A 12350-nucleotide genomic window follows, 5' to 3' on the forward strand; every position below is an offset into this window, starting at 1 on the left:
TGGGGCTCTGCTGCAGCGGAAATTCCTAGTGGAATTTTCCCATGAAATCCAGCTTGGAAATTTCGCTGTGTGAACAAGGCCTTAAAGGGAATTGTTGAATATTCTATTCCCTCATTTCAAAATATATATATTTGCAGATGCAACATAGCGAATGTAGAATGTATTTTTTATTATAATTTGATTTAGATTGCTTGTCTTTTATTTATTATTTATTTATTTAATTAATGAATTTAATTATTTATTTATTTAGATTTATTTATTACCTTTTTTTTTTTGTTACAAACGTTACAGATCTAACAATTTATCTCAACTAAATCTGCATAAAGACCTAATATCCTGGGATGTATAGAAACCATTAAAACACTGCAAAAAAAAAATAATAATTCTGAAACAGAAGGTCAACGATAGAACTGGGACTGGAGATGTATAGCGAGCAGGAAAAGGGCAAACTAATTGGGTGTTATGGAACAGAATCCATCGATGCCAAACTAATTTGCTGAAATTATTAAACAAAACGTGTAATAGGCGAAAAATAAATGACAAAATTAAAGTAACAGCCTGGAAGCGAAATCAGAACGTACGTCCGGGCGCAGACAGGAGGTCGTTCATCACAAACGTCCTTATTTGTCGATGTCGGCGCATAAATCATCATCAAGGACTCGCTGGTTTTGGTCAGATTTTCTATAATAAAATAATAAACTTAGTTGTAGAAATAAATAATAAATAAATAAAAATTTTGAAATGGAACAGTGACCTCTGTCTATTGAAGCGTTTCCCAACCAGGGTGCCTCCAGCTGTTGCAAAACTACAACTCCAGCATGCACGGACAGCCAACGGCTGTCCGGGCATGCTGGGAGTTGTAGTTTTGCAACATCTGGAGGTCCGCAGGTTGGAGACCACTGCACTAGGCCTTTAGTTTCCTATACCATTAAAGAAGGGAGGGCTTAATATTGGCAAATATGCGCATATATTTTCGTATATGCGCAAAAAAAAAAAAAGAATATAACGAATATGCAAATTTTGCAAATATATGACGAATATTCATCCATATCGCGAATTGGAATATGGCCTATGCCGCTCATCACTATTTGTGAGCTGGCAGCGCGGCGTGCCGCTCAAAGAGGTGGGTGCCGAATGCAAGATGGATAGGGGATAAGATGTCTCAGGGCCGGAGTACCCCTTTAATGACCAGGCTCTTTTTAAAAAAAAATTGACGTTTCTCTTTAAATGGTAATAACTTTAGAACGCTTTTTCTGATTGGAGCGATTCTGAGATTGTTTTTTCGTGACATGTTGTACTTTATATAAGTGGTGCATTTTTGTTGACACATGCAGCATTTTTTGTGAAAAACTCCAAAATATTGTGAAAAACTGGAATTTTTAAAAAATTTTATGGTGTATGCTGTGCGGTAAAAGTGATGTTTTATTTATTCTGTGGGTCGGTACGATTATGGCGATACCCATTTTATATGGCTTTCTATGTTCTTTTCTCCTTTTTTGAGCAACATTTTTCTGCCATTCATTTTCCAACAGCCGTAACTTTTTTTATTTTTCGTCTGACGACATTAAGTAAGGGCTTATTTTTTGCGGGATGAGATGTACTTTTTTACTCATTGGTATCATTTTTGCGATACGTGCTACCTTTTGATCTTCTTTATTCCGCTATTTGTACCAAAATTGGCAAATTTTACGCTTTTTTGTTGTTGTTTTTTTACAGCGTTCACCGTACGGGATAATTTACATTATAATTTTATAGTACATGTTATTATGGATGTGGCAATACCTATTATGTATATGATTTGTGTTTATTATTTATCTTTTTTGGTGATAATACAGGGCTTTTATTGGGAAAGGGGCATTTTATTTATTTATTTTTTTACACTTCATACTTTTATTTAAGATTTTTTTTTTTTTTTTTTAAACTTTTTACAGGTTATACTATGCTTCAATACATTTGTACTGCAGCACATTATGACCTGATCAGCTGCACACACTACAGCATGTGCGATATAGCCTCTGGCTGGATCTCACAGGCTTCCGTAGCAGGCATACAAGAGGTCATCATCTGACCCCCTGCTGCCATAGCAACCAACGATCACCCGCAATCATATCGCAGTGCCGCCATTGATGAACAGGGGGAGCACGCTCCTCCTTTCATCACCATAGATGCGTGATCAGAATTGATCACAGCCTCTATGGGGGTTAATGCTGCTGGGAGCAGCATGTCCCAGCGTGCGAACGTGTCGGGTGCTGGGACGTATGCATACATCCTATAGCGGGAAGGGGTTAAAGGGGTTATACAAGATAAGGTGACTTTAATGCTTACCTGCCAGACAGTAATGGACATGCTTACCAAGGTAAATGGCCATGGTGGTAAATGGCCGTGTCCCATGTCCCCCATAATGCTGCTTTGTTTGTTTGAACTGGCAATTTCACATTTATGTGCCCTCCCTTCAACTACAATCCCCAGGATCCCTAGTTTCTAGGTGGCAGCAGGTGACTTATCTCCCTCCTGTACGTCAGCCACTCCACCCATTGCAGCACAGCTAGACTCCCTTCCATGCTGTGCCTGAAACTACAATTTCCTGCAGCCCTGTGGAGGATGATCTCCCTCTCACTCAGCTGTCGCTTCATCCATTGATGCACAGACAGGCTCCCTTTTAACACCTGACTAGTGATGTAATATCTCGGGCCACACTATATATCTGGGAAAAACAGAGACTGCACTCCTTTTACATGCTGCTAACAATAAACATTGGCACAAAGATCACAGAAGAATTGTGAGACCACCATAAAACACAGGTACGGACACTATATTATGACCTTCACTAATTTTACAGCCCCTGTAATACAGTAAAAAAAAAAAAAAAATCATATGGAACCCTTCCCGAATGGCGAGTATCTGCGATACACAACATATCTGGGTTTATTAAAAATCCTATCCTGGGTTTCTAAACAGAAGGACGGAAAAAGTTGTTCGCAGCATAAATCCTATCGCATAAAACGCAACAAGTCATGACAAGCTCACCCCGTGAACATTTGCGCTCAGCCTTTATCTTACGCCGCCAGTTCCACATCACTCCGTGACCTTAATTTCATGCTGTCTGCCTCTGTTCTGCCTTGTACACAGCCAAGATAAGACATCTCCAGCAAATGGATGGATCATGTTTACACAACAGTTGAATTATTTTAGAAGCATTCATTTATCAGAAAATGCAGCAACATCAAACTTTACTCGCGCGCTGACTCGCGGTTAGACGATAAAAAAATTGGAAATGTTATTTTAATTTCTTTTTTTTTTTTATGCTTGGTTGTTGGTTAATTCACAGGGGGATACACATCTTGGATAGTAAATGCATTTTGAGGGATTTATCATAATGCGGTTCCCTGGAGGAGGAGGGAAGGGGGTCATCATTTTCCGGGACCCTCTTTGTTTTTCTATTACTCTTCTAAGCATCTTAATGTAGTTTATAACAGTGTTTCCCATCTAGGGTGACTGCAGCTGTTGCAAAACTACAACTCTCGGCATGTTTGTTACAATTGTATCCAGTCTAGACAATAAACAGTTAACATTCTAGACTGATACAATGTTTCAATCTGTCAAAACAAGCAGGAGGCTTAGTCTAGAGCAGCGTTTCCAAACCAGGGTGACTCCAGCTGTTGCAAAACCACAACTCCCAGCATGCCCGGACAGCCTTTGGCTGTCCGGGCATGCTGGGAGTTGTGGTTTTGCAACAGCTGGAGGCACACTGGTTGATAAACACTGCATTATAAAGTTTGGAAAAAAAAAAAAAAACTCAATCATTGCTGAGGTGGAATCCAGACAGACAGAATCCTAAAGAGAAAATTATTCTTTCCTGACTCCGATTTGGCCACCAGAGTAAAGACTTGGATCAATGACCGAGCTCAAGGGATGCTGCCATTAACCCTTTACTGCCCTTGACCACCAAGGAAATAAACACTATCATGCACATAACTAGTTCTACAGCACTATCTGTTTTATTCGAGCACAGCGGCATCCATGTGTTTCGTTAATGTAACTGGGTCATGTGATTGCTAGCCTGACCCGCAGAAAATCACAGTGATTAATGTGTCATAGGAAGTGGTCAGTCCTGGGTCAGCTAACTTCCTGTGAATTACAGCATGACATCATCACCTACCAGATCCCTGCTGCTAGCTCAAAGATATCTCCCCTTCCCATGTTCCCCGCTTTATCTGTATACTGCTGTTGCTATCTCTACGGGATCAGGATATATAGTAGTTATAATTATATCCTCCAGATCTATCTGTATACTGCTGCTATCTCTATAAGATTAGGATATATAGTAGTTATACACCTCCCCTCCAGCTCTACCTGTATACTGCTGCTATCTCTATAAGATTAGGATGTGTAGTGGTTAAACACCTCCCCTCCAGCTCTATCTGTATACTGCTGCTATCTCTATGAGATTAAGATATTTAGTAGTTATACACATCCCCTCCAGCTCTATCTGTATACTGCTGCTATCTCTATGGGATTAGGATATATAGTAGTTATGCACCTCCCTCCAGCTCTATCTGTATACTGCTGCTGCTGGTATCTATATGGGATCAGGACATATGGTAGCTACTCTCCTCCCCTCCAGTTTTATCTGTATACTGCTGCTATCTCTGTGGCATTAGGATGTATAGTACTTGTACTCTCCTCCTGTGGCTGTGTTCACACATTGCATTTCTTGCTGCGCCTTTTCTGTTTTTGCAGAGAGTTTGCTAAAATTATGGCACAAAGGATGCTAATTAACTTTACTTTAAGTGGTCCTCCCATCCTACCCCCACCATCCAGACCCATATGTTATCCAGTAACCACAGTGCACCCTGGGAATTGGGGTAAGAAGTGGACCCACTGAGGAAAAGCCCCTCACACTGAGTCCTGTTGTCAGGTACTAAGCCAATTCTTCCTCAAGGATCTGGAATAGCCAAGACACCTAGACCCTGGATCCACTCCCTGCGCCCTGTATTAGGACGACTAATCTTTCTATTGTTCCATCAGAATCTTTAATATTAAAAACAAGTAAAACCCATAAAGATGACTGTCAGCAAATGCCAATGTCTGTCTATTAATCATCCCTAAACCGTTCTACTATGACACCTGAGTATTCTCTACTCCAGAGCACCAGGCTCCATCTGTTTCACAGACGGCACAAGAGGAAATATCAATCACCACATCCCAGAAAAGAAAGGATAAAAAAAATCATAGAAGAAAATGAATCAAACAAATGGGGATTATATTATTTCTTCTGTAACATTACTGGAGAAATATTCTAAGGGTGCTGCTGAAGGACCCCTACAGGGTGCCCTTAGATGTGCCTGCTATGTGCGAGTTGCCGCGCATGCGCGGTGTACTCACACGCATCGCGGCCGCTCCCCCTGCTCCCTGAGCTAGGCCGAGAGCAGCCTCAATGTGCGAGTATACTGCGCATGCTCGTAGCGGCGGATTGTAAAGGCAGCATACAGCGGTCCTTCAGCGGCTGGGGATCCGCTCGTGTGAACGTACCCTTAAACTGAAATCAACAGGAATCAGGATTTGGGCTTTGTATTTATAGTCATGATGGTTATTGGACCCATTGAGTTTTAATCTTTTGTTGTTTTTACAGGATATTTTCTACAGTTTGATTATTAAAGGGGTACTCCGCTGCTAGACATCTTATTCCCTATCCAAAGGATCGCAGGGATCCTGCTGCACCCAGCGATCTTCTGCAGCACCCAGTGTTCTAAACAAATGCCGGGTTCCTGCGGCAGTGGTTGTGATGTCACGGGCATGCCCCTTGTGACGCCACGACCACGCCCCCTCCATTCATGTCTATGGGAGGGAGTGTGTCGGCCGACACGCCCCCTGCCATAGACATGAATGGAGAGGTGTAATCAAGATGTCACAAGGGGCGTGGCTGTGGCATCATGATCATGGCCTCCAGCTTTGATCGTTCTGAACAAACTGTTAAGAATGTTGGAGCACCGGAGTTCCCACCTTTAACATTACAGGAATTATGGGAAACAGTGGGTAATTATAGGATGGAAGTGCAATGACCTGATTGTAAACAGGAGGAAAGTCTGATCGGAACATTTACCCAACCTCACCAATCTACAGGAGCCCTATAAGAATGATACTTTATGGGTCAGGTATATCACCGGGTAAATACACAAGTCTACAGTGTTTTTATAGTATCACCAGGAGTCTGTAATGTTTCATGACCTGCGCACGGTCTTCATGCTGGATCATTTGTAGATTCACACTGGATCATTGGTAGATTCACACTGGATCATTGGTATACTCGCACTGTATTATTGGTAGATTCACACTGGATCATTGGTATACTCACACTGGATTATTGGTGGATTCACACTGGGTCATTCGTAGATTCAGACTGGGTCATTCGTAGATTAACACTGGATCTGTCACGATGCCGGCTGGCAGGAGGTGGATCCTCTGTGCCAGAGAGGGATAGCGAGGACCGTGCTAGTGGACCGGTTCTAAGACACTACAGGTTTTCACCAGAGCCCGCCGCAAAGCGGGATGGTCTTGCTGCGGCGGTAGTGACCAGGTCGTATCCACTAGCAACGGCTCACCTCTCTGGCTGCTGAAGATAGGCGAGGTACAAGGGAGTAGGCAGAAGCAAAGTCGGACGTAGCAGAAGGTCGGGGGCAGGCGGCAAGGTTCGTAGTCAGGGGAGATAGCAAAGTTCTGGTACACAGGGCATAAACACACAAAAACGCTTTCACTAGGCTCTAGGGCAACAAGATCCGGCAAGGGAGTGCAAGGGAAGAGACTAGATATAGCCAGGAAACAGATGGGAACCAATTAAGCTAATTGGGCCAGGCACCAATCATTGGTGCACTGGCCCTTTAAGTCTCAGGGAGCTGGCGCGCGCGCGCCCTAGAGAGCGGAGCCGCGCGCGCCAGCACATGACCGCAGGAGACGGGAACGGGTAAGTGACCTGGGATGCGATTCGCGAGCGGGCGCGTCCCGCTGTGCGAATCGCATCCCCAACGGCCATGACAGGGCAGCGCTCCCGGTCAGCGCTGACCGGGGAGCTGCAGGGAGAAAGGCGCCGTGAGCGCTCCGGGGAGGAGCGGGGACCCGGAGCGCTAGGCGTAACAGTACCCCCCCCCTTAGGTCTCCCCTTCTCTTTATCGGGTAACTGCCTCCGCTGGGATGAGGACACCGGGAAAGGAAGGAGGGATTCCTCAACGGCAGGCAGAACCGCAGGAGTAGGAATGGGGAGAGAGGGCAGAGGGCGAGACCTGGCACGGGGCAGTGTGACACCAGGACGAGGGCCATGAGGGGACACAGAAGCTTGCCTGGGAGGGGGGGAGGGGCATTTCCTGTGGCAGGCAGAGTCCTTAATGACCTTAGGGGGACCGGATACAGGAGGAACCACAGAGTTACGGCAAGGGTTATTGGGAACCGGTTTTAGACAGTTCTTGGCACAAGAGGACCCCCAACTCTTGATCTCCCCAGTGGACCAATCCAGGGTTGGGGAATGAAGTTGAAGCCAGGGAAGTCCAAGGAGAATTTCCGAGGTGCAATTGGGGAGGACCAAAAGTTCAATCCTCTCGTGATGAGATCCGATGCTCATAAGAAGGGGCTCCGTGCGGAAACGTATGGTACAGTCCAACCTGGCTCCGTTGACCGCGGAGATGCGGAGTGGCTTGACAAGACGGGTCACCGGAATATGGAATTTATTCACAAAGGACTCCCGAATAAAATTCCCAGAAGCTCCAGAGTCCAGACAGGCCACGGCTGAGAGGGGAGAGCTGGCTGAAGTGGAAATCCGAACAGGTACCGTGAGACGTGGAGAAGCCGACTTGGCATCAAGAGACGCCACACCCACGAGAGCTGAGTGTGAGCGTGCGTTTCCCAGACGTGGAGGACGGATTGGGCAATCCACCAGAAAATGTTCAGTACTGGCACAGTACAAACAAAGATTCTCTTCCTTACGGCGATTCCTCTCTTCCAGGGTCAGGCGAGACCGATCCACTTGCATGGCCTCCTCGGCGGGAGGCCTAGGCGCAGATTGCAGTGGAGACTGTGGGAGAGGTGGCCAGAGATCTAAGTCTTTTTCCTGGCGGAGCTCTTGATGCCTCTCAGAAAAACGCATGTCAATGCGAGTGGCTAGATGAATGAGTTCATGCAGGCTAGCAGGAGTCTCTCGTGCGGCCAGAACATCTTTAATGTTGCTGGATAGGCCTTTTTTAAAGGTCGCGCTGAGAGCCTCATTATTCCAGGAAAGTTCAGAAGCAAGAGTACGGAATTGTATGGCGTACTCGCCAACGGAGGAATTACCCTGGACCAGGTTCAACAGGGCAGTCTCAGCAGAAGAGGCTCGGGCAGGTTCCTCAAAGACACTTCGAATTTCCGAGAAGAAGGAGTGTACAGAGGCAGTGACGGGGTCATCACGGTCCCAGAGCGGTGTGGCCCATGACAGGGCTTTTCCAGACAGAAGGCTGACTACGAAAGCCACCTTAGACCTTTCAGTAGGAAACTGATCCGACATCATCTCCAGATGCAGGGAACATTGGGAAAGAAAGCCACGGCAAAACTTAGAGTCCCCATTAAATTTGTCCGGCAAAGACAGGCGGAGGCTAGGAGTGGCCACTCGCTGCGGAAGAGGTGCAGGAGCTGGCGGAGGAGATGGTTGCTGCTGCTGTAGCTGAGACTGAATCTGCTGTAGCTGCGACTGGAGTTGCTGAGTCATGGTGGTCAAGTACGACAGCTGGTGATCTTGTTGGGCAATCTGTCGGGCTTGCTGGGCGACCAGTGTGGGGAGGTCGGCGACAACAGGCAGAGGAACTTCAGCGGGATCCATGGCCGGATCTACTGTCACGATGCCGGCTGGCAGGAGGTGGATCCTCTGTGCCAGAGAGGGATAGCGAGGACCGTGCTAGTGGACCGGTTCTAAGACACTACAGGTTTTCACCAGAGCCCGCCGCAAAGCGGGATGGTCTTGCTGCGGCGGTAGTGACCAGGTCGTATCCACTAGCAACGGCTCACCTCTCTGGCTGCTGAAGATAGGCGAGGTACAAGGGAGTAGGCAGAAGCAAAGTCGGACGTAGCAGAAGGTCGGGGGCAGGCGGCAAGGTTCGTAGTCAGGGGAGATAGCAAAGTTCTGGTACACAGGGCATAAACACACAAAAACGCTTTCACTAGGCTCTAGGGCAACAAGATCCGGCAAGGGAGTGCAAGGGAAGAGACTAGATATAGCCAGGAAACAGATGGGAACCAATTAAGCTAATTGGGCCAGGCACCAATCATTGGTGCACTGGCCCTTTAAGTCTCAGGGAGCTGGCGCGCGCGCGCCCTAGAGAGCGGAGCCGCGCGCGCCAGCACATGACCGCAGGAGACGGGAACGGGTAAGTGACCTGGGATGCGATTCGCGAGCGGGCGCGTCCCGCTGTGCGAATCGCATCCCCAACGGCCATGACAGGGCAGCGCTCCCGGTCAGCGCTGACCGGGGAGCTGCAGGGAGAAAGGCGCCGTGAGCGCTCCGGGGAGGAGCGGGGACCCGGAGCGCTAGGCGTAACAGGATCATTGGTAGATTTACTTTGGATCAATGGTAGATTCACACAGGATCATTGGTAGATTCACAATGGATCATTGGTAGATTCACTCTGGATCATTGGTAGATTCACTCTGGATCTTTGGTAAATTCACACTGGATCATTGGTAGATTCACACTGGATCATTGGTAAATTCACACTGGATCATTGGTAGATTCACACTGGATCATTGGTAAATTCACACTGGATCATTGGTAGATTCACACTGGATCATTGGTAAATTCACACTGGATCATTGGTAGATTCACACTGGATCATTGGTAAATTCACACTGGATCATTGGTATACTCACACTAGATTATTGGTAGATTCACACTGGGTCATTCGTAGATTCAGACTGGGTCATTCGTAGATTAACACTGGATCATTGGTAGATTTACTTTGGATCAATGGTAGATTCACACGATCATTGGTAGATTCACAATGGATCATTGGTAGATTCACACTGGATCATTTGTAAATTCCCACTGGATCGTTGGTAGATTCACACTGGATTGTTGGTTGATTCACACTGGATTATTGTTAGATCCACACTGGATCGTTGGTAGATTCACGCTGGATCGTTGGTAGATTCACGCTGGATCGTTGGTAGGTTCCCACTGGATTATTTGTAGATTCCCACTGGATTATTGGTAGATTCCCACTGGGTCATTTGTAGATTCACACTGGATCATTGGTAGATTCACACTGGATCATTGGTAGATTCACACTGGATTATTGGTAGATTCACACTGGATCGTTTGTAGATTCATGCTGGATCGTTGGTAGATTCACACTTGATCATCGGTAGATTCATACTGGATTATTTGTAGATTTCCACTGGATTATTGGTAGATTCCCACTGGGTCATTTGTAGATTCCCACTGGATCATTGGTAGATTCACACTAGATCATTGATAGATTCACACTGGATTATTGGTAGATTCCCACTGGGTCATTTTTAGATTCACACTGGATCATTGGTAGATTCACACTAGATCATTGATAGATTCACACTGGATTATTGGTAGATTCCCACTGGGGGGGTTCGTATATTCACACTGGATTATTGGTAGATTTACAAAATATTTGTGAGATCTATCTTGTGCTCATGGTACCTGCTCTTCCTACCAATGAATGCAATAAAAGAAAATGTATTTGCGTCACTCATTGATATTTCTTGTTGTAGGGAAGCCACAATTTGTAATTATTTGTAGATATTTTCTTTTTTTAGTACAAGGTGACCCGACGTTTCCTTAGCAATAAAAACATCATGGCTGGTTTCATCGATTTCTCACAACTACCTTGTGCAAAATCGACTGTGTTTATTGATTCACCCAGCGATCTTCTGCAGCACCAGTGTTCTAAACAAATGCCGGGTTCCTGCGGCAGTGGTCGTGATGGCACGGGCATGCCCCTTGTGACTTCACGGCCACGCCTCCTCCATTCATGTCTATTGGAGGGGGCGTGTCGGCCGACATGCCCCCTGCCATAGACATGAATGGAGGGGGGGGGGGGGTAATCAAGACGTCACAAGGGGCATGGCTGTGACATCATGATCATGGCCTCCAGCTTTGAGCGTTCTGAACAAAGTGTTAAGAATGTTGGAGCACCGGAGTTCCCACCTTTAACATTACAGGAATTATGGGAAACAGTGGGTAATTATAGGATGGAAGTGCAATGACCTGATTGTAAACAGGAGGAAAGTCTGATCGGAACGTTTACCCAACCCCACCAATCTACAGGAGCCCTATAAGAATGATACTTTATGGGTCAGGTATATCACCGGGTACATACACAAGTCTACGGTGTTTTTATAGTATCACCAGGAGTCTGTAATGTTTCATGACCTGTATATGATATTGACCTGCGCACGGTCTTCATGCTGGATCATTTGTAAATTCACACTGGATCATTGATAGATTCACACTGGATCATTGTTAAATTCACACTGGATCATTGGTAGATTCACGCTGGATCATTGGTAGATTCACACTGGATCATTGGTAGATTCAAACTGGATCATTGGTAGATTCACACTGGATTATTGGTAGATTCACACTGGATCATTGGTAGATTCACACTGGATCATTGGTAGATTCACACTGGATCATTGGTAGATTCACACTGGATCATTGGTAGATTCACACTGGATTATTGGTAGATTCACACTGGGTCATTCGTTGATTCAGACTGGATCATTCGTAGATTAACACTGGATCATTGGTAGATTTACTCTGGATCAATGGTAGATGCACACTGGATCATTGGTAGGTTCACACTGGATCATTGGTAAACTCACACTGGATTATTAGTAGATTCACACTGGATCATTGCTAGATTCACACTGGATCATTGATAGATTCACACTGGATTATTGGTAGATTCACACTGGGTCATTCGTAGATTCAGACTGGGTCATTCGTAGATTCACACTGGATCATTGGTAGATTCACACTGGATCATTGGTAGATTCACACTGGATCATTGGTAGATTCACACTGGATTATTGGTAGATTCACACTGGGTCATTGGTAGATTAACACTGGATCATTGGTAGATTTACTCTGGATCAATGGTAGATGCACACTGGATCATTGGTAGGTTCAAACTGGATCATTGGTAAACTCACACTGGATTATTAGTAGATTCACACTGGATCATTGCTAGATTCACACTGGATCATTGATAGATTCACACTGGATTATTGGTCGATTCACACTGGGTCATTCGTAGATTCAGACTGGGTCATTCGTAGATTCACACTGGATCATTCGT

Source organism: Hyla sarda, chromosome 11 (genome assembly GCF_029499605.1).
Source record: "Hyla sarda isolate aHylSar1 chromosome 11, aHylSar1.hap1, whole genome shotgun sequence".
Taxonomy (NCBI): Eukaryota; Metazoa; Chordata; class Amphibia; order Anura; family Hylidae; genus Hyla; species Hyla sarda.